The following is a 26,054-nucleotide window of genomic DNA, read 5'->3' on the forward strand; positions in this document are numbered from 1 at the left end:
ACAGTGATGATAGGCAACAAGGAAGTGCTGCCTGTGATGTCCTGTCGATGATTTATCAAACCTTTGCATACAGAGATAAGGAGGTCAAAGCTCACTGTATAAGTGAGCCCCCTTCTCACTTCACTGGATGAGTGAAATGAGAAGGGGGGGGGTGTATGTTTTTTTTTTTTTTTGGCTGATGCTATATAAGCTTGCTTTCTTGCATCATGTGCTAATGCTAATTACAATACATACATAAAGCAATTGAACTTAAACACTGTGTCCGAATCTGAAGTCAAAATGTAAAAAAGACAAAGAGCTCTTTAAAATGGTTCAAAGAGTTTACTGATTTCACCAAGCAACCTGCTTGTTTAAATCAGCAAAAACATGTCCATATGAGGAAAGACTTTGAATATGCGGGCTGGTTATTAGTAACTAGTGCTCTCTGAGGTAGCTAGGCAACTTGGGAGAGGGTGACCTGACTGAGCTCTATAAGGCTCTGAGATGGGATAATGAATTGTTCCAGAATTTGAATGGTGTTTGGAAGGTGAAATTTTCATGGTTATAAATGATACTAGAACTAGGGGACATAAATTTCAATTTTGGAGAAGAGATAGAAACTTGACTGCAGGAAGAATTCTTTTAGCTAGCAAGTTATAAATCATTGGAATAAGTTACCTCTGTAGATAGTTGAGGCTGACAGCTTGGGAAGGTTCACTGAACTGTACAAAAGAAACTCCACCTCTCTATGGAAATCAAAGGACCATACATTTAAAAAAAAATTAAGGAATAAGACATAAAAAAAAAATAAGTTTGATGCATCTGTCAAAAAAGCCAGGCATTTTTATACCATGTCACTTCTATAAAGCACCAGCCACATCAACATGATGCATAAAAATTCTGCTGAAAATAATTAAAATGGCTACAAACTGAAATTAAATAGTTTTATTTATAGTAATTAATATAACAGCGAATTTTTGTGTCTTTCATAGCTGCCATTGGTATTACTCAGAAATGACATGGATGAAATTTACTCTTCTTTGCTTTAGTATAAGTGGAATGGTTTTATTATTTCCCTGTGATAGTTTAATTTCTTACAGTTACTATGTGTGAAATCAAGTGTGTTAATTTCTTTGAGCAAAATTAGGGGGAAAAAAAAGCAAGAAAATTTTTTAAAAAATCAGATAATCAAAATTTCGAATAACTGGAATTCTACTATATTTTTGCTTGAAATAAATTAGCATTAGCATTAGTAGAGGCATACGATGCAAGAAAGGAAGCTTATGCAGTATCAGTTAAAAAAAAAACCACTCCAATTTCACCCATCCATTTGTTCCAAATGCCTGTCCAGCTCAGCCTTAAATTTATTTAGGCTATCAACTTCCACAACAAAAATGGAAGTCTGTTCCACCAATAAACCACCTGCTGGCTAAAGACAAATTTCCGCACATCTATTCTACAACTGTCTTTCTTCAAATTGAATCTATGCCCCCTCAGGTTCTTAATCTGAGAAAGAGGAAGAATCCCATCAGCATTCAGCTTGCTCAACCCATTCAAGGCTTTATACACCTCAATCAGATCGCCTTGCAGGTGCCTAGTCTCCAGAAGCTGCAATTTGCAGACCTTAAGAATTTCTTGGTAAGAGAACCCCTTTAGCATTAGTAGAGGCATTTGATGCAAGAAAGCGAGCTTATGCAGCATCGGAAAAAAAAAAAAAAAAAAAAAAAACACTTCCATTTCACTCCTCCGTTCGTTCAAAATACCTGTCCAGCTGAGCCTTAAATTTATTTAGGCTATCAACTTCCACAACAAGGGATGCAAGTCTGTTCCACCAACCAACTATCTGCTGGCTAAAGGCAAATTTCTGCACATCTATCCTACATCTGTCTTTCCTCAATCTGAATTTATGCCCTCTCAGGTAACTATTCTGAGCAAGAGGAAGAATCCCATCAGCACTGAGCATGCTCAAACCATACAAGGCTTTATACACCTCAATCAGATCACCTTGCCGGTGCCTAGTCTCCAGACACTGTAATTTGCAAAACTTAGGCCTTTCTTTGTAAAAGCAACCCTTTGTTCCATTCACTAATCTTGTTGCCCTTCTCTGTACTTGTTCCAGCAGCTCTACATCCTTCTTGAAATGAGGCCTCCAGACCTGTATACAGTACTCAAGGTGTGGCCTGACCGTTGCCTTATACAAGGGAATAATCACCTCCTTATCCCTGCTAGGAAAATTCCTGTATATCACTGACAAGACACCATGAGCTACTCTTCCAGCCTGTCTGCACTGCTCAGAGAACTTCATATCTGCCTGCACAAATACCCCAGGTCCTTTTCATTCTCTACCACTGTCAGTGTAGTACCACAGAGTTGATACGTTGCTCTGGGGTTACTGTTTCCCATATGTAGTACTTTACATTTGTCAATGTTAAATTTCATTTGCCACCTCTCAGCCCATCTGCTCATCCTTTCCAGATCCTGTTGCAGCAGCATAGCGTCAGTAGTGTCCACAACCCTGCCAACCTTTGTATCGTCTGCAAACTTGGACTTTAAGCTTGACATACCATCATCAATATCATTTATAAATACAGAAAACAATAATGGACCCAACACTGAACCCTAAGGGACTCCACTAATAACATTAGTCCACGATGAGCAGTGTCCATTGATTACCACTCTCTGTCTTCTCTCACTCAATCATTCCTTTATCCATAGGAGCAATTTGCCTTCAATGCCACACTGCTCCAATTTGTGCAGCAGTCTTCCATGTGCAACAGTATCAAAAGCCTTTCTGAGATACAAATATATGATATCAAAGTTATTCCCTCCATCTAGTTCTTTTGTGACTGCATCATAGTATCCAATCAAATTGGTCAGGCCAGCCTTTCCCTTAACAAAACCATGCTGTGTCCAAGCTATAACTGAAGTCTTGTCTAGGTGATCCTGCAGTGCTTCTTTAACCAGTGCCTCCATTAATTTTCCTGGAACAGAAGTTAAACTCACAGGTCTATAATTACTTGTGTCAGCCTTTGTTCCTCCTTTGTGAATTGGGGTCACATTTGCACATCTCCAGTCTATGGGTACCTCCCCTGAGTCCAAGGAAGCTCTCATAATTATGGCTAAGGGTTTGCTGATTACTTCCTTTAATATAACAGGATAGATCCCATCCACCCCGGGTGCCTTTTTTTTGATTATCCTCAACAATTTCTCCTCCACTTTCCTCTCAGTTATTACAAAATCATCTTGCTCACTGCCAGAGTTTACTTCACCTCTGGCATTCCCCTTCCTGAATAACTCCTCATGTGTGAATGTAGATGCAAAATACTCATTTAGTTTGTTAGCCACCTGAGCAGGATCCTCAACTGTTGAACCATCAATATCCAGTGGACCAATCTGATTCATCCCTTTCCTTCTAGAGTTTACATAGGTAAAGAACTCTTTTCTGTTTTTCTTTGTATCCTTTGTCAAGGATTTCTCATAATCTGCCTTTGCCTGCCTAATCTCCTTTGTGACTTGGTTACAGACCAGCTTATATCTATCATTGGCTTCCATGTCACCCATTAATTTATATGTATCCCATGCATTTTTCTTCTCTGCCATATGTCTCATTAGTTCATCTGACATCCATTTAGGCCTAAACCTTGAACAGTATTTCTTAGTTGGTATGTAAAGCCTAGTAGCTTCCAAGATAAGTTCTTTGAATGCTTCCCATTTTGAATTTGCTGTTGGTAACATCATCAGTTGGTCCTACTGTATAGAATTTAAATACTGTCTCAGACCATCGTAGTCGCCTTTACAAAAGCAAAAACCCTTGCCTTTACCCCTGATGGTAGGTACCTCTTTGCAGTCTCTCCTGTCAACAAGCATAGACCAGGCTGAAAAAAATTCTACCCCTTGGGCCTTGCACAATCTCTCCACAGCTGAATTGATCGACAAGGCCCTCATTATATACTCCCTCCTATCATATCTAGGCAGAATTGCAGACTTTCACATTCAACTGTAACTTGCGACTTTTTTTGAACATTGTAATATTTACTAAAGTAAATATTACAATGTTGAAAAAACTACAGATTTGCTTACTTCAGTAAATATAACTACATTACAGTTATATTTACTGAAGTAAGCAAATCACAATTAATTTAACGTTTAATCTCTGTTTCTTAACATTTAAGTCTTCATAGTATTTTGTGATATATATTTACTTTGAACACTTTTTATAGTGACAAGACAGAATGTTTATCAGCACTGCATGCATATGGAAAATAATGTGCTTATCTTTTGTCCTGATGGCAATGAAAGTCAGAGCCAACTTTAATAACGTATCCTTTGTCACATTCGAAAACAGTACCACGAGAACTGGGAAATGTAAGTAAAATTTGAAAACTAAAACATTTATTCCTTTTATTCACTTATTTCTTCTTTATCAGAGCCTACATTTAACTACTAATAGATTAGAACTTGAACGTGTTTATACCCATGTACTTAATAATATAATAATAATATTAAATAACGTTATATATAGAGCCTTAAATAGTTTTCTAACAATTACACTTGTCAATAAAGTTAAATTGTTTTTGTTTCATCAAAGATGTTGTTGTTATTTGGTTTTTAGGAGCATTAGCAACTAAGGCCATATTGCTCCGGAGATATGCGGTGGTCATTTCCTGACCTTTTCGCATCCTCCGTATTTGGTGGTCACAAGCTCGAACTCCGGTCTGATCAAGAAGCGTGTGCTACGCATGGCTGCTCCTGCCCACCTGGCTACGGAGGCGCCGATCAAAGATGTAAACACACTTCTAAATCAGTTTAGGGCACTAATTTCAAATATGTTCTCAGTTTTTTTTAACACATTTCCGTAATGTGACTGCTAATAATATCAGTACAGGTTAATGATGACGATTTCATTACAAAACACGAGACTGGTTACAGTACATTTTTATCACTTTTACAGTTTAAACACAATACACTTTATACACATAGTCAAAATAGTACAATACGGCAGTTTTTCCAAAACTGGGGTCCGCAGACCCCTGGTGGTCTATAGGCCAGTTCCAGGGGGTCTGCAAACTATTCAGAAGGTATCAAGTAATATGTGTTTATTTTCATAATAATTTTTTATAAAAGAATAAGAGAAGTTTACCTCAATATGATACGTAGAATACTTCCGTATAATTTCTCCAGAAATTAAAACGAAAACAATTACAAAATCGAAAAACTTACATTACAGTAAAAAAAGAATTAAAAATCAATTGAACACAATTAAAAATCAATTTAAGCAATTAAAAATTAAGTAAAAAATTAATTTAATGAAAAAATTGCAAAACGATTTTCCTTCCTCTTTTTGTCACTCAGTCCTTTCCTTGCTCACAACACAAATGCAGCGATTGCGACTTGTCTTATCAAGGTTCTACGTAGTGTCCTCTAGGAAGGAAAATTGTTTCGCAATTTTATCATTAAATTAATTTTTTACTTAATTTTTAATTGTGTTCAATTGATTTTAATTATTTTTTTTATTGTTATATATGTTTTTCGATTTTTTAATTGTTTTCATTTTAATCTCTGGAGAGTATCATACAGAAGTGTTTTACATATCATATTGAGGTAAACTCTTATTCTTTTACAAATATTGATATCAACGTAAAACATATTGAGCATTAGAGCTCTGGTTCATAAAAAATATACTGATAGAATCACAACGAATTTCGTTATAGAACATTACTTATTTTCGATATGATTAGTATATATAATTGTATAAATATTTAAAATTATTTGTTCTATATAGAGCAAACTGATGATAAATAAAATTATTATTATATATCTGTATAAAAATAGAGTAGATTTGAGTTGTTTCACACAAAATTTTGAATTTTCTTTTCAGAAAACCCAGTGTGCTGCATAATGCCAGTTAATTCAAATTTAGACGCAACCCCTTGATGATACTATTTTAAAATTACATGAAATATTACAAGACAAATCCAACCATAATGTGACCAACAGGATGGAACAAAAAATAAAATAGATCAACCATTGTGCCCCTGTATATATACACACAAACATGCATACACAGGGTGATTCAGAAGGAATAATAAATATTTTGGGAGGTTACAGTATCGATTATTCTGAATAAAAAAGTTCATATAAACATGTGTCCAATGCTCAATGGATATAGAGATACAGCTGTTTGAAACTGGAATGCACAGCAGAATCCTGAATCAGATGTGACCAAGAAGCAGTTATAACCTGATGCTGTTTGGTGTTAGAAGTGTTGTTAAGAGTGCCACACATCTTCACACATGATCAATACGCCGATATAGTGTTTGTCTAAGAGTAGTAGTAATAGCAAATGATGCAAAAAAGCAAGCTTGTATGGCATCGGCCAAAAAAAAACAGTTCACCCATCTGTACCTTCCAAGAATTTGTCTACTGGTTCATTGAATTTATTCAACCTATCCACTTCCACAACAACAGATGGAAATCTGCTCCAAAATCAATTACCCATTGCTTGAAGGAAAACATATGCACATCTATCCTCCAACCATCCTTCCTAAACTTGAATTTATGCCCCCTCATAAGTGTAATAGTCTCAGCAAGTGGAAGAATACCATTAACATTCAGCTTACTCAATCCATTCAAGACTAAACATCTCAATCAGATGTCCCCATAATGCCTGGTCTTGAGATGCTGCATTTGGCAGAATTGAAACCTTTCTAGGTAAGAGCACCCTTTTGTTCCCTTCACCAATCTGGGCGTCCCTCTCTGCACCCATTCCAGCAGCTCTACATCCTTCCTATACAGTACTCAAGATGCAGCCTAACCGTGGGATAATTGCCTCCTTAGCAAAGTTTCTGTATATCATTGACAAAACCCTATGAGGTTGTCCTGGCAGTATGTCTGCACTGCTCAGAGAATTTCATGCCTGACAGCACAATTAACCCCAGGTCTTTTTCATTCTCCACTACCCTGAGCGTGGTACGACACAGTTCATAACTTACTCTGGGGTTACTGCTACCCACGTGCAGTTATCACCCTGCATTTATCAATGTTAAACTTCAACTGCCATTTCTCAAACCATCGATCCAATTTTCTTAAATCATGTTGCAGTAGCTTGCTCTGATGACTGTCATTAAACACCCTGCCAACCTTTGTATCATCTGCAAACTTAGACATTAAGCCTGATATACCTTCATCAATATCATTGATAAATACTGAAAACAACAATGGACTCAGTACTGAACCCTGGGGCACTCCAATAATAACATTAGTCCACAAAGAGCAATATCCATTCTCATAATCTGCCTTATCTTGCCTAACCTCCTCTGTGACTTGATTACAGAATAATTTATATCTACCATAGGCTTCTTTATCACCTAATAATTTATATGCATTGCATGTACTTTTCTTCTCTGTCAAGTGATTCAATAGTTCATCTGACACCCTTTTAGGTCTAAGCCTCCAACAGTATTTCTTTGTTGGTATGCAAAGCCTAATAGCTTCTTTGATTATTTTCCTGAATACTTCCCATTTAGAATTTGCTGTTGGTAATATCATTAATTGGGCCCACTACATACAATTTAAAAATGTCTGAGACCACTGTAGCTACCTTTACAAAAGCAAAAAACCCTTCCCTTTACGCCTGATGGTAGTTACATTTTTAAGTAAATCACACATCAGTAAACTGTGATCACTGCCACTAGTGGTTTCTTTATCTGCAGGTTCTTAACACATGAAGAATCACTGCTGATAACTAGATCAAGAGTATTGCTTCCTCTTGTTGCCTCTCTAAGATGCTGCTGTAGAAAACAGCCATCTAAGAAATCCACAAAAGTCTTGCTAGTGAGTGAGTGACCATCCCACAAATTCCTGAAAAGTTAAAATTCTCCATTATGAGACATTCTGATTTGCTGGCCCACTCTATTTTGCTGTATAGCTGTTTGGTATATTCATCACAGTCATTAGGCCTATAATACACTCCACATGGACTCAAACTGACTGAAAAGTGCAATGTTGAGTCCAAACTGACTCAACATTGCACTCATCACCCAAGTCAACTGGATGCACTGCCTTAATATTCTTTTTAACTAAGAGCATAACCCCCTCACCTCTCCTGTCTTGTCTGTCCTTCCTGTATTCATTACACACCAAAGACAAGAAGTCAAAGAAATGTGGCACATGTAAAAAGTAATGACCATCCCAATAGGCATGTTAACCAGTGGCATAGTAGCAAAGAGCCTCCCTAAGAACCTAGCAGCAATAGGTCTCAGAGAGAACACTTATGGAACTACAGAAAGCTGTGATCCTGAACACCTATAATACTGTAAGAGAGTTCCTTGATCAACAGTAATAATATCTCGATACAACAAATCCCATGCACTTGGTACCAGTACCTGACATGGGATGGTAAAAATCCCATAACGGAGAAAAGGCGCCTCCGTAGCCAGGTGGGAAGGAGCAGCAGTGCGTAGCACATGCTTCTTGATTAGACCAGGGTTCCAGCCCGTCACCACCAAATACGGAGGATGCGGAAAGGTCAGGGAATGACCACCGCATATCCCGGAGCAATATGGCCTTAGTTGCTAATGCTCCTAAAAACCAAATAACAAACAAACATAACGGAGAAAAGGTTTTTTTATATTTTTATAATAATATAAGGTGGAAAAATAAAATAAATTTTTTTAAACTGTCTGTCCTCTGATGTAGAAATTTAAAATAAAATCATTGCAGCATTCAGAATCTGTCTCTCAATGTTTAACAAGGAATTCTTCATGTAGAATTCTGATGGTTGCTAGTAAAACTTTATGATCATGCCTGAGTGAGAGCAACGTCCTTCTGGGGCCTTTATCTGTAGCCTGAAGATAGGATAATCACACCAGGAAAGGTAAGACCTGTATGGCAAATATGTGAGCAGTGCCAATTTATATCGGTGCAACCGTGCCTGCATGACATTGGCCACAAAAGATTTTGCATTATCGCACAAAATGATAATGCAATATAACATGCCCAGCCACTCACTCTTAATATTAGGTCTGTCGCACTTGCCCCAAATCCTTATGGTATTTATCATATCACAAGAAAACCTATGAGGAGTGGGTCTCTTCAGTCCAAGAAAAATGCCAACATACCCTTTTCAGCGTTGAGAATGGAACAAATCTTTTTGTGGGGGAGCTCGCATACAAGGGCATTCCTTGGGTATGTGATGCCCGGGTGCCAATTGCAATTTGGCGTCCCTTTAAAATTTTCTTCATATGTGTATGTAAGTTTCAGGTTTTCAGGTGCCCCTTGAACATTGCCGCCCAGGTGCAGTGCACCCCTTGCACCATTGGGATGGCTCCCCCTTGCTCACATATTGCCATTACTGGCTATGTATTTATTCTCTGTGATGGCACCATGACTCATCACCCACAGTGACTGATCCAGATCACTGCAGGTTATGTCCTGACCTTTGCACTCTAAATTCCATATTACATGCATATTCCCATGCAAGCTGCAAGTTGTTCATCACTCAAGTATTTCGCCCCATGCTTCATACAAACAATAGGACAGTCATGAAATATTATTGTTTTTACCGATAACGATGTTCAGAACATCACGAGCTAGCGATAACTAGAGCTTATGTAAATTTAAGGAACAAATGGACAGATATCCGGCTGCAATTGCATGAAGAGCGTAATTTGTTTTCCCTTAAGGCTGACTCTCAGAAGCCTGTTTTTCAAATATCTTTTTGCCTTTATTAATTCTAATACAAACACTAATTTTCAAATGTTATTTAACATACAGTAATTGTAATTATTTGGCATCTTTACAGTGGCCATGCTCAACTTCATTAGTCAATTCAGTAAAAGTACATGTCGCTCAGTAACTGGGCTGACTGGTACTTGTCTTGGAGCCCATGAATGCATAAAACGAGGAGGAAGAGGAATCGAGTCATGTGCATGGGGATTGGGAGTGTGCTGTGTCAGTAAGTTTGCTATTCTAGTGATAACTTTATCAGTTGCATCACTTCTGTTCTTCTCTGAAAAAAAAAAAAAAAAAAAAAACATTTGCTCATTTAGATATCCTCTTGGGTAGTAGAGTGGTTTATAATCACCATCCTCCTACAGCAGTTAGAAAAGACCTGATTCACATCAATGACGTGTTTTCACAAAGTGACTGAATTAGTCAGTCTAAGCCGAAGGTCACATGGCTTTCTCTTAGAAATGCAGGTTTTTCATCCAGCAAAGGACCAGGGCATACATACAATTTCAGTCAAATATAGGTCTCATAACTGTAGCTGCCTTGGTACTTAACACACACACACACACACACACACACACACACACACACACACACACACACACACACACACACACACACACACACACACACACACACACACACACACCCCCAACTTCCTTTAAATTTTATATTGTATCTTATGTCCTGGTGGTAACAGAAGTCTTCTTATTTGCCTGTTTACTCCAAGATTAAGCAAGAATGCTGCTAAGCCAGCTTCATGTGTGTAATGTGGAATTTTGTAGAGTAGCGTTATAGTGTGTTTTGTTGTTAGACTAGACACTTTGCAACCAGGGAGGGGCAACACAAAAATGTCCTCCTTGGTTCCTGTTCTTACCAAGAGGAAGCAGGCCTTCATCTACACCTTAATACACATGCATGGCCTCTCCATTTCACAAGCACAGGAAAAGGAGAGCTAAGATGCAAAGGAAATAAGGAACAAAAGCCTTTAGACTAGAAAAGGAAAAGAAAAAAGACTGGGTGAAAAAGAATAGAAAAAGATGAAGAAACTATCCGACCTACAAATAGGCAGATGTAAGCAAAGAAAAGTGAAAGTGGAGGAAAGCACTAAAGGAGAAGCGGGGGAAATGAGAGGAGGAAAGCGTTTTCCCCAGGTCTGTAACATCTAGCAAAGTTTGAAGTCAGCAGAAGATGACATCAGTTTTCAGTCAAAAGATATTAAGGAGAAAACAAGTTGAAAAAGAGTGGTCCAAATGTGTGACAGTATCAGTTCAGCGATTGACTGCAAGGGTATGGATGTCCAAGGGTCAAGAAATAGGTTTGTGGCAGAGGTTTATTTAAGTTGTCATTTAGATAATATTTCAAGTTGTGGGTGATCATTGTTATTTGGTTTTTAGGAACATTAGCAACTAAGGCCATATTGCTCTGGGGATATGTGGTGGTCATTCCCTGACCTTTCTGCATCCTCTGTATTTGGTGGTCACGGGCTCTAACTCCGGTCTAATCAAGAAGCGTGTGCTATTCACTGTTGCTCCTGCCCACCTGGCTACGGAGGCACCTTGTGGGTGATCCACCCAAAAGTGCAAAGTGCAGCAGCATGATCAAGCCAGGTGTGAGATAAAGGTTCAGTTAACTTGTCATCTCACATGATATGAAGTTAAAAGAAGGTGTAGGATGATCAGTTTCAATATGTTGTAGACCCAATCCAACAATTTAATCCAAACAACAAATAAGTAGAGCCAAAGATTCAGTGGCGGGCAGAATTTAGTTAAGTAATATAGCCAGCAGGAAGACAAAGTCAAGCCACGGATTCAATACAATTTGGGTAGGTAAAGCCAGGAGGATATGAAGGCCCAGTAGAAGACAGATGAAAGCCCACACTGATGATTTATGATCTGCAAAAAAAGTTTAAAAACAGAAGCTTTCAAATTTTGTTTCAGACTGAAAAATGTCGATACATCCTCATGAGGCTTGGGTTAAATTTTCTCACAAGAGCAGTACACAGGGTTTGATGAAAATGGCAGTCAAACATAAACACTTTGTGACAGACCTAGCAAGGCCTTTGGAGACTATGCAAGTGATGGCAACATGATCACTAGTTGTTGCTTCAAGTTTGAGCAGGTCAGATGGATAAAATAAGTGGTAGGATTATCAGGAGTATTTAATATGTGCAAAAAAAAAATCCTCAAAAAGTTCTTTTCAGTTAGTAAACGTTAGCAATAGAATGAATTTGGCATTTATATCAATAGCAAAGATTTATTTTTCAGCTGAGTCAAAGCTCTCACAAGGAGAGTAAGGTATGATTTCATGACTAAATTGGCAGTAAAATAATGACAAATAGGAAGCCAAAGCCCTCATGGGTAGCATAGTTGGTATAATCACCATCCGCCTCACACCAGGTGGAAAAGACCTGAGTTCGAATCCCATCGATGATGCAAAGAATTTTATGGGTCTTTTTCACAATGTGGCTGAATTAATAGGAATCAGGCAAAGGTATTGTGGTTTTTCCTCCCAGAAACTCTAGTTTCTAGTCCAACAAACTCTAAATCAACCACAGAACACACAATTTACAATCATATTATATACAGTGCAATAGGACCTAAACTGCTGATGCACCTAAAACTATGACCAATCAACCAGGGAGCCAAAGGATTCCACACAATAATTCTGCACATTAATGCAAATCAAATATGATTTTGCTGACTCCTTAACTAATTGATAGGCACCTCCGTAGCCAGGTGGAAAGGAGCAGCAGTACATAGCACATGCTTCTTGATTAGACCAGGGTTCCAGCCCGTCACCACCAAATACGCAGGATGCAGAAAGGTCAGGGAATGACCACTGCATATCCCGGCGCAATATGGCCTTAGTTGCTAATGCTCCTAAAAACCAATAATAAGCTGACTCCTTAACTAGTTGACCGACTAGCCACTCTAACATGCAAACCCTGTCTCCAGGATAAGATGACTGAAATGAATGTTATCCCTGCTTCTGGGGGTAGTACCTGCTAATCCTGTCTTTGGACTGGATAGGGTTTCAGTGGTCTTTCAACCACATGGTCAATGGCAACCCTGGACATTGTCTTGTTACTTTTCACCCAAACCTGTTTATTTGGATTTCAGCAAAGCATTTGACTCAGTCTCACATGAGCGGTTACTTCATAAGCTGGAAAAGGTTGGAATCACAGGGAAAATCCTTAGATGGATAGCTGGATGGCTTCAGGGTAGGAGGCAGTGGGTTGTGATAAATAGTTATTCCTCAGATTGGGTTAATGTAAGAAGTGGCGTTCCCCAAGGATCAGTATTAGGACCATGCTATTTTTGATTTTCATAAATGACATCGATGAAGGGATAGAGGGTGTGCTGTCTAAATTTGCAGATGATGTAAACATTGGTAGAGTAGTCAATGATCACTGCCAAGCAGAGTGACCTAGATAGACTTCAGGGTCAGAAAAATGACAGCTATGCTTTACTCCAGCAAAGTGTAAGGTATTGCACCTGGGGAACAGTAACCCCAAAATAACTTATACAAATGTCGGAGTTGAACTAAAGCTGGTAGTGGAGGAAAGGGACTTGGGTGTTACAATATGGTCAGACATGAAGTTCTCCAAGCATTGCAGACTGGTTGCAAGGAAGGCCCATGGTGTCCTATCAATGATTTGTAGAAAAATTGCTAGTAGAGATAAGGACGTCATAATCCCATTATATAAGGCTATTGTTAGACCACACTTGGATTACTGTGTTCAAGTATGGAGACCACACCTAAAGGAAGACATTGTGCTTCTTGAAAGGGTCCAAAGATGGGTAACTTGCCTGGTGAGATCAGCAAAAGGGCATCCATATGAGGAATGACTTTGAATATGTGGGTTGCAGAGCTTGGAAACTAGGCACCTTAGAGGAGACTTGATCAAAGTGTTTAAGGCTCTGAGAGGCACAAGCAAAATGAATGAGGACAAAATTTTCACAACTATAAATGATTCTATAATAAGGGGCCATAGTTTCAAGTTAAGGGGGGGGGGGTGTTTAGACTGGATTCTAGCAAGTTTTATTTTAGCCAGCACGTTACAAATTACTAGAATAAGTTACCTAGATGGGTGGTAGAGGCTGACAGTTTGGGGAAATTCAAAGGTCAGCGGGATAATTGAAATAACCTACTTTCTTTTTTTTTTTTTTTTTTTTTTGGCGCATCGGCTTCTGTAGTCATAATGCACCTCCCAAGGGTTTTTTTTTTTTTGCAGTACTTTGATCCAAGCCCGAGGCGGGATTCGAATCCGCGACCTTTGGGGTGCCAGGCAGGCATTTTACCCGCCCGGCTAGCCCGGTCGGCGAAATTACCTACAGGAGGATGGAAACGCATAGGTTGTCTATTACCTTTTCTCTTATTAATTATTATTATTTTAAAAAAATTTCTTCTTATTACTATTATTACTTTATTTTTTATTTTATTATTATTATTATTATTACTTTATTCTTATTATTTTATTTTATTTATTTTATATATTTTTTGTTATTTTATTTTATTTTTGATTTTATTTTATTATTATTATTTTATTTTTTATTTTTGGCTGGTGCAGCATAAGCCACAGGCTTCCTTGGCTCATGTGGCCATTGCTAATACTAATACAAAACCCACCCCTCTACTAGCCTGGTGGTGGAGACTTTTTTGGGAGGCATCCTCCCAAAAAAGTCTGCCCACTTTTTTGGGAGGATGCCTTCTTCTACATCCCCCCCCTACTTATTTTAGCTTCTTGCACTTTTTCCCCACTGCTCCACTTCACTTTTTTTAATCCCCTTCCCCCAGCAAGCTTAGATGATGTCCAGGGTTCATCCCTGCCAGAATACTTATATGTTTACCATGGATAAAATGGTGCACTTGGAATGGTGCACTTTTATCCATGGTGCACTTGGTTTCCAAGTGCACCATGGATAAAAGGCCAGATAAACACAACAACACAAATCAACACAAATATACAGCATTGGCCAAAAAAAAAAACCTTCCCATTTCAACCATCCATTCACTCCAAAAGTTTGTCCAGTTTTGCCTTGAATTTATTTAAGCTGTCAACTTCCACAATGACAGATGGGAGTTTGTTCCAGCAATCAACCACCTGCTAGCTAAAGGTAAATTTCTGCACATCTATTCTACAACTGTCTTTTCTCAATTTGAACTTATGTCCCCACAGGTGTGTACTCAGAGTAAGAGGAAGAATCCCACCAGCATTGAGCTTGCCCAAACCACTAAAGGCCTTATACATCTCAATCAGATCACCTCACAAGTGCCTGGTCTCCAGGTCAAATTTATTTAACAAAATATATTTTGTTAAATAAATTATTGGTAAATACATTACAGAATCTGGGGAATTTTTGTTAAAAAATATGCTATAATTTTTAAATGAAAATGAGTATTCATTCATCCTGACTTTAAGCAAGTTGTTCCCTTCAAGAGTTATTTCTGTCTTGATAGTGGCTAGTTAAAAACATTGTATTTTGTGAAGTAGCACTTCACAAAATACAATTTTAAAACACTTTAACAGCTAAAGTTAAAAACACTAACTGTGGAGTTAAAAGTATTTTTTGTGTATTGTGGAATACAAAAAAATTATTAAAGCATTGCATTTCAATAATTATATTTTGTAAATGATGCTTAAAATGTTAAGTTATGATAGTTTGAAAAGTAAGGCATTTTTGTGAAAAATCTTTTAATCACAGACCAGTGAAATGACACATAATGGGACATATTAGTAAACCACTTTTTGGCATAGTTACCCATCACATATAAGCATTTACACCATGCATGAGCAAGTCATACCAGCCTTGTAAATTTCAGGGATATTCCCATTCAATGAATTTCATCATTTTTTTAATTTCATTTTCATTTACCATTTTTGGTTCCCTCTGATGATTTTACAAATTCCTGAAAAAATAAAAGTCAGAAGGGGCAGGAGTGTGACACCTTGTAGTGGATAGGCAAGAGCCTTCCAACTGTAACATTCTAACCACTGCTGTGAGCGGTCGTTTGGTACTTTTTGCTAAAAAAAAAGCAAAAGTTCTTGAAAGTGTTGGATAAAGCATTGCTGGCAGTTGCCGATTAATTGCCGTGGGATTAATCCATTTGTCATGCAAAATTTCGATATCTGTGCATGCTAGTTCATCTGTCTATGTTTCAAGTATTCCCTCAAAACACATCGCCTTACTTTATAAACAGCTTCATATGATGCCTCATAAAAATTAATTTAAAATATATCTTATTGTTAATGCTTCATTTATTTAATTTTTAGTGACAAAGTCATGTGGAGAAAGAGCTGAGGGAAATTGGACCTATTTTGTAAACCCCAACTATCCTAGTGGTTCGACTAGAAACGAACTATGTGTTTTGACTTTCAAGAAATCACTTGACATTTGTCAACTGAAACTGAACCTGGAGGATTTCTTATTATCAGGTCCAGACAGAGAAAGTGGGCGGTGTAACTCTGATCACTTCGTCATCAGTGGACAAGATCTAAATGATATTTTTCCTGTAATATGTGGAGAGAACTCAGGCCAACACAGTAAGTCAAATTCATAATAAATAATAAAATGGATAATAGCACAAATGTGATAATGTTGATATTCATTGGGGTTATGAGGTCTAAATATGGGCAATGTGAGGTTCTTATAGGTTAAAAGTGTGTAAATGTAAATATTCACATACTTTTAACCAATTATATTAACCTGTGAATTAACTCAAGACTTAAGGAAATCTGCAAGGTTCTCTGGGGGAGAAGGATTTTTATCAGTATGCCCTGCACTTGTAGGTAGAGGAAATCTATATTGTAGAGATGGTATTCATTTGAACAAAGGTGGGGCAAGGATTTTTGCCAGTTTCATTGAGGATACCCTAAGGGTTCAAGGAAACTGCTAGTTAGGGGGATAAGAGTAATATAGAACTGCATTTATCTGATGATATGGGTCAAAGTAATGATTGCACTCACCTCAACAATTATTTTTTGTTGCCACAACATCTGATGTTAGAAGACATTCTGAGTAGGGCTTAGAATACTGATCAAAATCTTAATACCAGTATTTCGGTATTTTTAATTTATGAAACTGGGATACTGGTATTCCAAAAAAAAAAATTTTTCGCAATAAGTTTTGATGACAATTAGGTGCAATAAAGTAAGGAAAAAAAAACAAGTAATTACTTGAATTCACATTTTAAATGAAATATTTATTACAATAATAAATATTCTAGCAAAAATTATTAAACATATACCGTAGTTATTCTAAAAACAATAAAATAAACATCCACACTACCTGTCTGAATAAAGTGAGCTCTTAAGAAACTCAATAGTGTTAGTTTAAACTGGATCTAATTTCGGTACATATTTAATTAGCGGCAGAAAACGTCCTTTTGGATTCTGTGCTGGTTGGTGCTTTGTACTGAGATAGTCATAGACGAGTTGCAGTTTACTCTCCCCCCCTTATTCCCTCATCTTCAAAAAATCTTATTTCCTTTTTGACTTTTTATGGCACTATATCCGTATTAACGAAAGAAAGGATCTGACGGTTAAGCTTGGTGAGGAAACCAGATCTAAGTTGTGGGGAGTTATTTATTTATTTTTATTTCTCTGTACCTTAGTATCGCCGTCAGTGGTCACTGCTATGATTTTCATACAGCAGTTCCCCTCAAGAACTAAGCCCCACAAGCTACCTGACTGCGTTAAAAAATTAGAATTTCCAGGAGCTGAAGGATATCCCCCCCCCACACTAGTATATATATTATATGTGAGCTGTCAGTTTCTAAAGAGCAATACAAATTTAATCAAAAGTCATTTATCATACAAATCTACTTACAACACATAACTGGTGTTCATTTACATCTAATCTATTCGTTTTTCTCATTTAATCTGTTAATACATGCTATCATTTCCATAAAATTTCTCTCAATTAACAATCTCAACTCTCTCTAAAGCTTCAAACACTAAACTAATTCACTTCCTCATCTTAATCACCAATATCAATTATCTTCACAACAGCAATCCATAGTCACTAACTTAAATCTAACAATTCCATGTAATCTCTCTTAATTTAGCAATATCAATTTTCTTTACAACCTCAACCAATAAACCAACTCAGTACTAAACATGTCCCTATTTCTCGTGTTTTTTCAACTTCAACCTGTCTCTAAAATAATCTCCAACTTTATCTAAGTACCATTTCCAAAACAACACAACAGTTTAGAGGACTTACCTTCCTTCTCTTTCACGGTGGGATTCCTTTGTGCGGGTTCCTTCCGCAGAGTGCAGTGATCTCTCTCTCTCTCTTCTCAGTTGAACTCTTATTTCTTGATTTCGAAAACAGTTCTCTGTTAATACTGAAGGAAATTACCACAGCAGTAGTAGAAGCCAGGACACTATCTGACTGGCTTGTTATTCAACTTCCAGATTAGCTTCTAGCACAGGAACATGCCCGGCGGAACCCTTCACAATATAGCTGGACACTCCCAGAACTGGACCCAAACTGAACCCAGAACTACCACTGGAAGTCTGCAACCCCTCCAAACAACAACCACAAACGACTCTTTTGGTGCGAGCACCTTATTTATTTCCTTCTCATTTATTTATTTATTGAATTGATTGCAAGTTACAATCGCCCCTTATACTACTTTTTTATATGCAAGCTTATATGCAAACCCTAGAGGAGTTTGCACACATTTACGTATCTCCTACTATCTAATTTAAACCTGACCCAATCAATCAGGGTGTTATTCTTTAAACTCACTCTTCTTCCTTTGGTGAGAAAAACAGAATATTTTTCCCACACAACAAAACGCTTTAATTTTTATTTCCCTGTACCTTAGTATCATTCCTCAAGATCACCTGTTCACAATACCTTTGAACTGCTCCATACCGACACCTTTCCCAAAATGCACTAAGTGTCACATCCTCAAGTAGCAATGTAATAGAGGGATTAAAGTATTGTGAAGAAGATTTTAATATTAACCCTTCCGTAACTGCCATACCATTGTTCATCATTAGCATTAGCATTAGTAGAGGCATATGATGCAAGAAAGCAAGCTTATTCAGCATCAGCCAAAAAAAAAAAAAAAAAAAAAAACAACCACTACTCCCATTTCACCCCTCAATTCGTTCGAAATACCTGTCCAGCTGAGCCTTAAATTTGTTTAGGCTATCAACTTCAACAACAAGCGATGGAAGTCTATTCCACAAACCAACTGCCCGCTGGCTAAAGGCGAATTTCCGCACATCTATCCGACATCCGTCCTTCCTCAATTTGAATTTATGCCCTCTCAGGTGATTATTCTGAGCAAGAGGAAGAATCCCATCGGCATTGAGCATGCTCAAGCCATTCAAAGCCTTGTACACCTCTATCAGATCACCTCGGCGATGCCTAGTCTCCAGGCTCTGTAATTTGCAAAACTTAAGCCTTTCTTCGTAAGAGCAACCCTTTGTTCCATTCACTAATCTTGTTGCCCTTCTCTGTACTCTTTCCATCAGCTCTACATCCTTCTTGAAATGAGGCCTCCAGACCTGTATACAGTACTCAAGGTGTGGCCTGACCAATGCCTTATACAAGGGAATAATCACATCCCTGTCCCTGCTAGAAAAATTCCTGTATATCATTGACAAGACACCATGAGCTACCCTTGCAGCTCGTCTGCACTGCTCAGAGAACTTCATATCTGCCTGCACAATTACCCCCAGGTCCTTTTCATTCTCTACCACTGTCAGCGTAGTACCACAGAGTTGATACGTTGATCTGGGGTTACTGTTTCCCATATGTAGTACTTTACATTTGTCAATGTTAAACTTCATTTGCCACCTCTCAGCCCATCTGCTCAACCTTTCCAGATCCTGTTGCAGCAGCATAGTATCAGTAGTGTCCTTAACAACCCTGCCAACCTTTGTATCGTCTGCAAACTTGGACATTAAGCCTGATACACCATCATCAATATCATTTATAAATACAGAAAACAACAATGGACCCAACACTGAACCCTGAGGAACTCCACTAATAACATTAGTCCACGTTGAGCAGTGTCCATTGATTACCACTCTCTGTCTTCTGCCACTCAACCATCCCTTTATCCATAGCAGCAATTTGCCTCGAATGCCACACTTCTCCAATTTGTGCAGCAGTCTTCCATGCGCAACAGTATCAAAAGCCTTTCTAAGATCCAAATATATAATATCAAAGTTATTCCCTGCATCCAGTTCTTTTGTGACTACATCATAGTATCCAATCAAATTGGTCAGACAAGACCTGCCCTTAACAAACCCATGCTGTGTCTGAGCTATAACTGAATTCTTGTCCAGATGATCCTGCAGTGCTTCTTTAACCAGTGCCTCCATTAATTTTCCTGGAACCGAAGTTAAACTAACAGGTCTATAATTACTTGTGTCAGCCTTTGATCCTCCTTTGTGAATTGGGGTTACATTTGCACATCTCCAGTCCATGGGTACCTCCCCTGAGTCCAAAGAAGCTCTCATAATTATGGCTAGGGGTTTGCTTACTTCCTTTGCTGCCTCCTTTAATATAACTGGATAGATCCCATCCACCCCGGGTGCCTTTTTTATGTTTATCCTCAACAATTTCTCCTCCACTTTCCTCTCAGTTATTAGAAAATCATCTAGCTCACTGCCAATGTTTACTTCACCTACGACATTCCCCTTCCTGAATAACTCCTCATGTGTGAATGTAGATGCAAAATACTCGTTTAGATTGTTAGCCACCTGAGCTGGATCCTCAACTGTTGAACCATCAACATCCAGTGGACCAATCTGATTCATCCCTTTCCTTCTTGAGTTTAAATAGGTAAAGAACTCTTTTCTGTTTTTCTTTGCATCCTTTGCCAAGGATTTCTCATAATCTGCCTTTGCCTGCCTAATCTCCTTTGTGACTTGGTTACAGACCAACTTATATCTATCATAGGCTTCCACGTCACCCATTAATTTGTATGTATCCCATGCATTTTTCTTCTCTGCCATATGTCTCATTAGTTCATCTGACAACCATTTAGGCCTGAACCTTGAACAATATTTCTTGGTTGGTATGTAAAGCCTGGTAGCTTCCAAGATTAGTTCCTTGAATGCTTCCCATTTTGAATTTGCTGTTGGTAACATCATCAGTTGGTCCCACTGTATAGAATTTAAATACTGTCTCAGACCATCATAGTCGCCTTTACGAAAGCAAAAACCCTTCCCTTTACCTCTGATGGTAGTTACCTCCTTGAGTAAATCCCACTTCAGCACACTGTGATCACTGCCACCCAGTGGTTCATTTATCTGCAGATTCCTAATGCATGAAGAATCACTACTGATAATCAGATCAAGAGTATTGCTCCCTCTTGTTGCCTCACGAACATGCTGGTGTAGAAAACAATCATCCAATAAATCCACAAAAGCCTTGCTAGTGTGTGAGTGACCAACCCACAAATTCCAGTCAATATCTGGGAAATTAAAATCCCCCATTATAAGACTCTCTGATTTACTGGCCCATTCTATTTCCCTGTACAGTGTCTTCCTTGATCATATTCCTTGATTGCCATACGAAGCCTACTGCCAATAATGAAAATATTTCTGTAATGATGTTTTCGTTATTCCTTAAGTGCTTTACTTCCACACACGCTGTACTTACTAAGAGAAATATATTTGTAAGATTTTATGTCTTACAGTTTCATGATGTTTTCAAGTTTCCATTGCATTCAGCAGTATTAATGATTTATTGTTAATACTGCTGAATGCAATGGTTGTTGATTTTATAACCTTTATGTGAATAAATCATGGATAATTATTATTTTTTTAAAATTAGTACTGAAAACCCAGTATTTTTGTATCAATACTGGGATTTGAATACTTTAAATCAATACTCGGAAAAAATTACCGAGATCCCGAATACCGGTATTATAAGCCCTAGTTTTTTTTTTTTTTTTTTTTTATATATATAATATTGGTGTGTAGATACACCATAGACAACTCTTAAAAAACTACAAAGTAGTTGTTGTGGGCATCATTTGCTCTTTCTCATACTGTGCTCTGCCTTCACGACGAGTTGCCATGATATTGCACTACCTCGAATAAGTAATGCTTCACTAATAGAGAAGGCTATTGTTACTTATTCTCAGTGAGTACCACCACCACCCAGACATGTTTCAAGGCTATTGGCCTATCATCAGTGGGTGGGCAGGTACCCTAGTATTGCAGACATGACGACCCAGTTGTGAAGCTAATCACACAATATGAGAGATGCCAAAAGGTGTATAAGACAATATTTAAAATAATTAAATGCACAAGGCATAATACATTAATAGTTTGGTATCTATATAATATCGGTGTGTAGATACACCATAGACAACTCTTAAACTACAAAGTAGTTGTTGTGGGCATCACAACAACAATTTTTTTTTTATGAAAACCCCAAACATGAGAGGTATTAGAACCTATAGTACTTAGTACCGTGTTTGGGTTGGAGGTTGAGAAGACGAAAGAAGACATTTGTTGACATTAGACTTGAACTTCTGTAAACTGTAATTTTCAGGAAATACGTATGAAGGAAGGTTGTTCCAGAAAACGGCATTTGAATAAATAAATGAGGAAGGTGAAAAGTTGATTCTGTGAGTTTGAAGTTGGACAGTAAATGGATGTTGGCTGGTGGCAGCAGGTGTTCAGACTGTTTTGAAAGAGAGAGCGGGAATTATAAAAGCCAATTCAAAAGAACAGTGCCCATGGAAGTATCTGTAGAAAAGGCAGCATGCAGCAGAAACAGTACATCTATGAGAGAGCGAGTGGAGAGACTCTGTTAGAGAGGAGTCATTAATTAACCTAACTGCCCTCTTCTGAATGGAATCTAGAAGTCTGAGCGAGGTTTTGGGGGCACAGCCCAGCTGTGGGAACAATATTCCATGGTAGGACGGATTTGCGATTTGTACAGAGTGAACAGCTGTTTGGAAGAAAAGTAACGCTGAGAGAGAAAGAGAAAACCAAGTCTTTTAGATGCAGAGGAAGCAATATTTGTAATGTGCTTGTGCCAAGACAGATTAGAAGTCAGGGTAATCCCCAAAAGAGATATATCATCTTGCCTAGAAATCAGAGTGTCACCAAAGATAAGCATAGGAGCGGAAGAATCCTTTTTGCGAGATATAACACAAGACGGCAGATTAGAAGGATTGAAATCAACTAAATTATATTTGCCCTACTGGAGAATTACCTGGAGATCGGCATTTAAGGAATTGGTAGAAGATATTCAAGAATTTGGATAACTAATTACAAAAAACAGTTGGCAAACCATAAGATGGAAGGCTTGTTTAGAAGACCTTTATGCCAAACACGATCGAAAACCTTTGAGATGTCAAGAGCAACTGCTTTTGTTTCACCGAACTTTTCCATTGAATCTGTCCATAAATGGGTAACATAAGCCGGTCACCACTGGATTGACACCAGTGGAATCCATACTGGCAGTTGTTGATCAGACGGAAGGTTTCTAGGTAGTTTAATAAGAGTTGGCAGTTAACTTATTTCTCCATTACTTTAGAAATAGTAGAAGTAATTGCAATGGGACAATAACTGGACAGGAGAGATTTGTCACCCTTTTTAGAAATTGGCTAAATATGAACAAATTTCCAAGCAGAAGGAAAAACACCTTTGGAATAAGAAAGTGAAAAAAGGTGGCAAGGTGCAGAGTATTTCAGAGACTGCTGGGAGTCATTGCGGTACACGTAAACGCATGGGTTGTGTTAGGGTGGCTAAGAATAGGAACAGGTGCATGTAGCCTTGCATGTACAACAGTGCTAGGAGTTTGGTAAATAAATTTGATGAATTTGAGGTATTTCTCAGAACATCAAAGGCAGATATTGTTGGGATATCAGAGACGTGGTGTCACACAGATATAAGGAATGCAGAACTGGAATTTGGGGAGTACAATGTGTACAGGAAGGATAGACAAGATAGGAAGGGATGAGGGGTTATATTATTAGTTAAGAAACACATAAAATCGAAGGAAGCGAAGCCAGTTGACATCGCTGGACAATGCAGAGTCGAGTCAGTTCGGTGTAACATAAGCATTGGGAGATCAAAATTGAGAGTAGGAATGTGTTATAGGCCTAATGACTCTGATGAGTATAATTAGAAACTGTACAGGTAAATAGAGTGGGCCAGTAAATCAGAGAGTCTTATAATGGGGGATTTTAATTTCCCAGATATTGGAATTTATGGGTTGGTCACTCTCACACTAGCAAGGCTTTTGTGGATTTATTGGATGATTGTTTTCTACATCAGCATGTTCTTGAGGCAACTAGAGGGAGTAATACTCTTGATCTGATTATCAGTAGTGATTCTTCATGCATTAAGAATCTGCAGATAAAGGAACAACTAAGTGGCAGTGATCACAGTGTGCTGAAGTGGGATTTACTCAAAGAGGTAACTACCATCAGGGGTAAAGGGAAGGGTTATTGCTTTCGTAAAGGCGACTACGATGGTGTGAAACAGTATTTAAATTCTATAGAGTGGGAACAATTGATGATGTTACCAACAGCAAATTCAAAATGGGAAGCATTCAAAGAATTTATCTTGCCTTTACATACCAACTAAGAAATATTGTTCAAGGTTTAGGCCTACATGGATGTCACATGAACGAATGAGACATATGGGAGAGAAGAAAAATGCATGGGATACATATAAATTAATGGGTGACATGGAAGTATATGTTAGATATAAGCTGGCTGTAACCAAGTCACAAAGGAGATCAGGCAGGCAAAGGCAGATTATGAGAAATCTTTGGCAAAGGATGCAAAGAAAAAAAAGAGTTCTTTACCTATGTAAACTCCTGAAGGAAAGGGATGAATAAGATTGGTACACTGGATATCGATGGTTCAACTATTGATGATCCTGCTCAGGTGGCTAACAAACTAAATGAGTATTTTGCATCTACAGTCACACATGATGAGTTATTCGGGGAGGGGGGCATGCCAGAGGTGAGTTAAACTCTGGCAGTGAGCTAGATGATTTTGTAATCACTGAGAGGAAAGTGGAGGAGAAATTGCTGAAGATAAACATAAAAAAAGGCACCTGGGATGGATGGAATCTATCCAGTTATATCAAAGGAGGCAGCAAAGGAAATAAGCAAACCCTTAGCCATAATTATGAGAGTTTCTTTGGACTGAAGAGAGGTACCCATTTACTGGAGATGTGAAAATGTGACCCCAATTCACAAAGGAGGATCAAAAGACGACACAAGTAATTTATAGACCTGTGAGTTTAACTTCTGTTCCAAGAAAATTAATGGAGGTTAAAGTGGTTAAAGAAGCACTTCATCTATACAAGGCTTCAGTTATAACTCGGACACAGTATGGTTTTGTTAAAGGAAAGTCTTGCCTGACCAATTTGATTGGATACGATGATGTGGTCACAAAGGAACTGGATGCAGGGAATAACTTTGATATTATATATTTGGATCTTAGAAAGGCTTTTGATACTGTTGCGCATGGAAGACTGCTGCACAAATTGGAGAAGTGTGGCATTCGAGGCAAATTGCTGCTATGGATAAAGGGATGGTTGAGTGGCAGAAGACAGAGAGTGGTAATCAATGGACACTGCTCAACGTGGACTAATGTTATTAGTGGAGTTCCTCAGGGTTCAGTGTTGGGTCCATTGTTGTTTTCTGTATTTATAAATGATATTGATGATGGTGTATCAGGCTTAATGTCCAAGTTTGCAGACGATACAAAGGTTGGCAGGGTTGTTAAGGACACTACTGATACTATGCTGCTGCAACAGGATCTGGAAAGGTTGAGCAGATGGGCTGAGAGGTGGCAAATGAAGTTTAACATTGACAAATGTAAAGTACTACATATGGGAAGCAGTAGCCCCAGAGTAACGTATTAACTGTGTGGTACTACACTGACAGTGGTAGAGAAAGAAAAGGACCTGAGGGTAATTGTGCAGACAGATATGAAGTTTTCTGAGCAGTGCAGACGGTCTGCAAGAGTAGCTCATGGTGTCTTGTCAATAATATACAGGAATTTTTCTAACAGGGATAAGGAGGTGATTATTCCCTTGTATAAGACAATGGTCAGGTCACACCTTGAGTACTGTATACAGGTCTGGAGGCCTCATTTCAAGAAGGATGTAGAGCTGCTGGAACGAGTACTGAGAAGGACAACAGGATTAGTGAATGGAACAAAGAGTTGCTCTTACAAAGAAAGGCTTAAAGTTTGCAAATTAGTGTCTGGAGACTAGGCACTGGCGAGGTGATCTGATAGAGGTGTATAAAGCCTTGAATGGTTAGAGAATGCTCAATGCTATTGGAATTGTTCCTCTTGATCAGAATAATCATTTGAGAGGGCATAAATTC

Source organism: Mastigoproctus giganteus, chromosome 14 (genome assembly GCF_048544385.1).
Source record: "Mastigoproctus giganteus isolate SK-2022 chromosome 14, ASM4854438v1, whole genome shotgun sequence".
In the NCBI taxonomy this organism is placed as follows: domain Eukaryota; kingdom Metazoa; phylum Arthropoda; class Arachnida; order Uropygi; family Thelyphonidae; genus Mastigoproctus; species Mastigoproctus giganteus.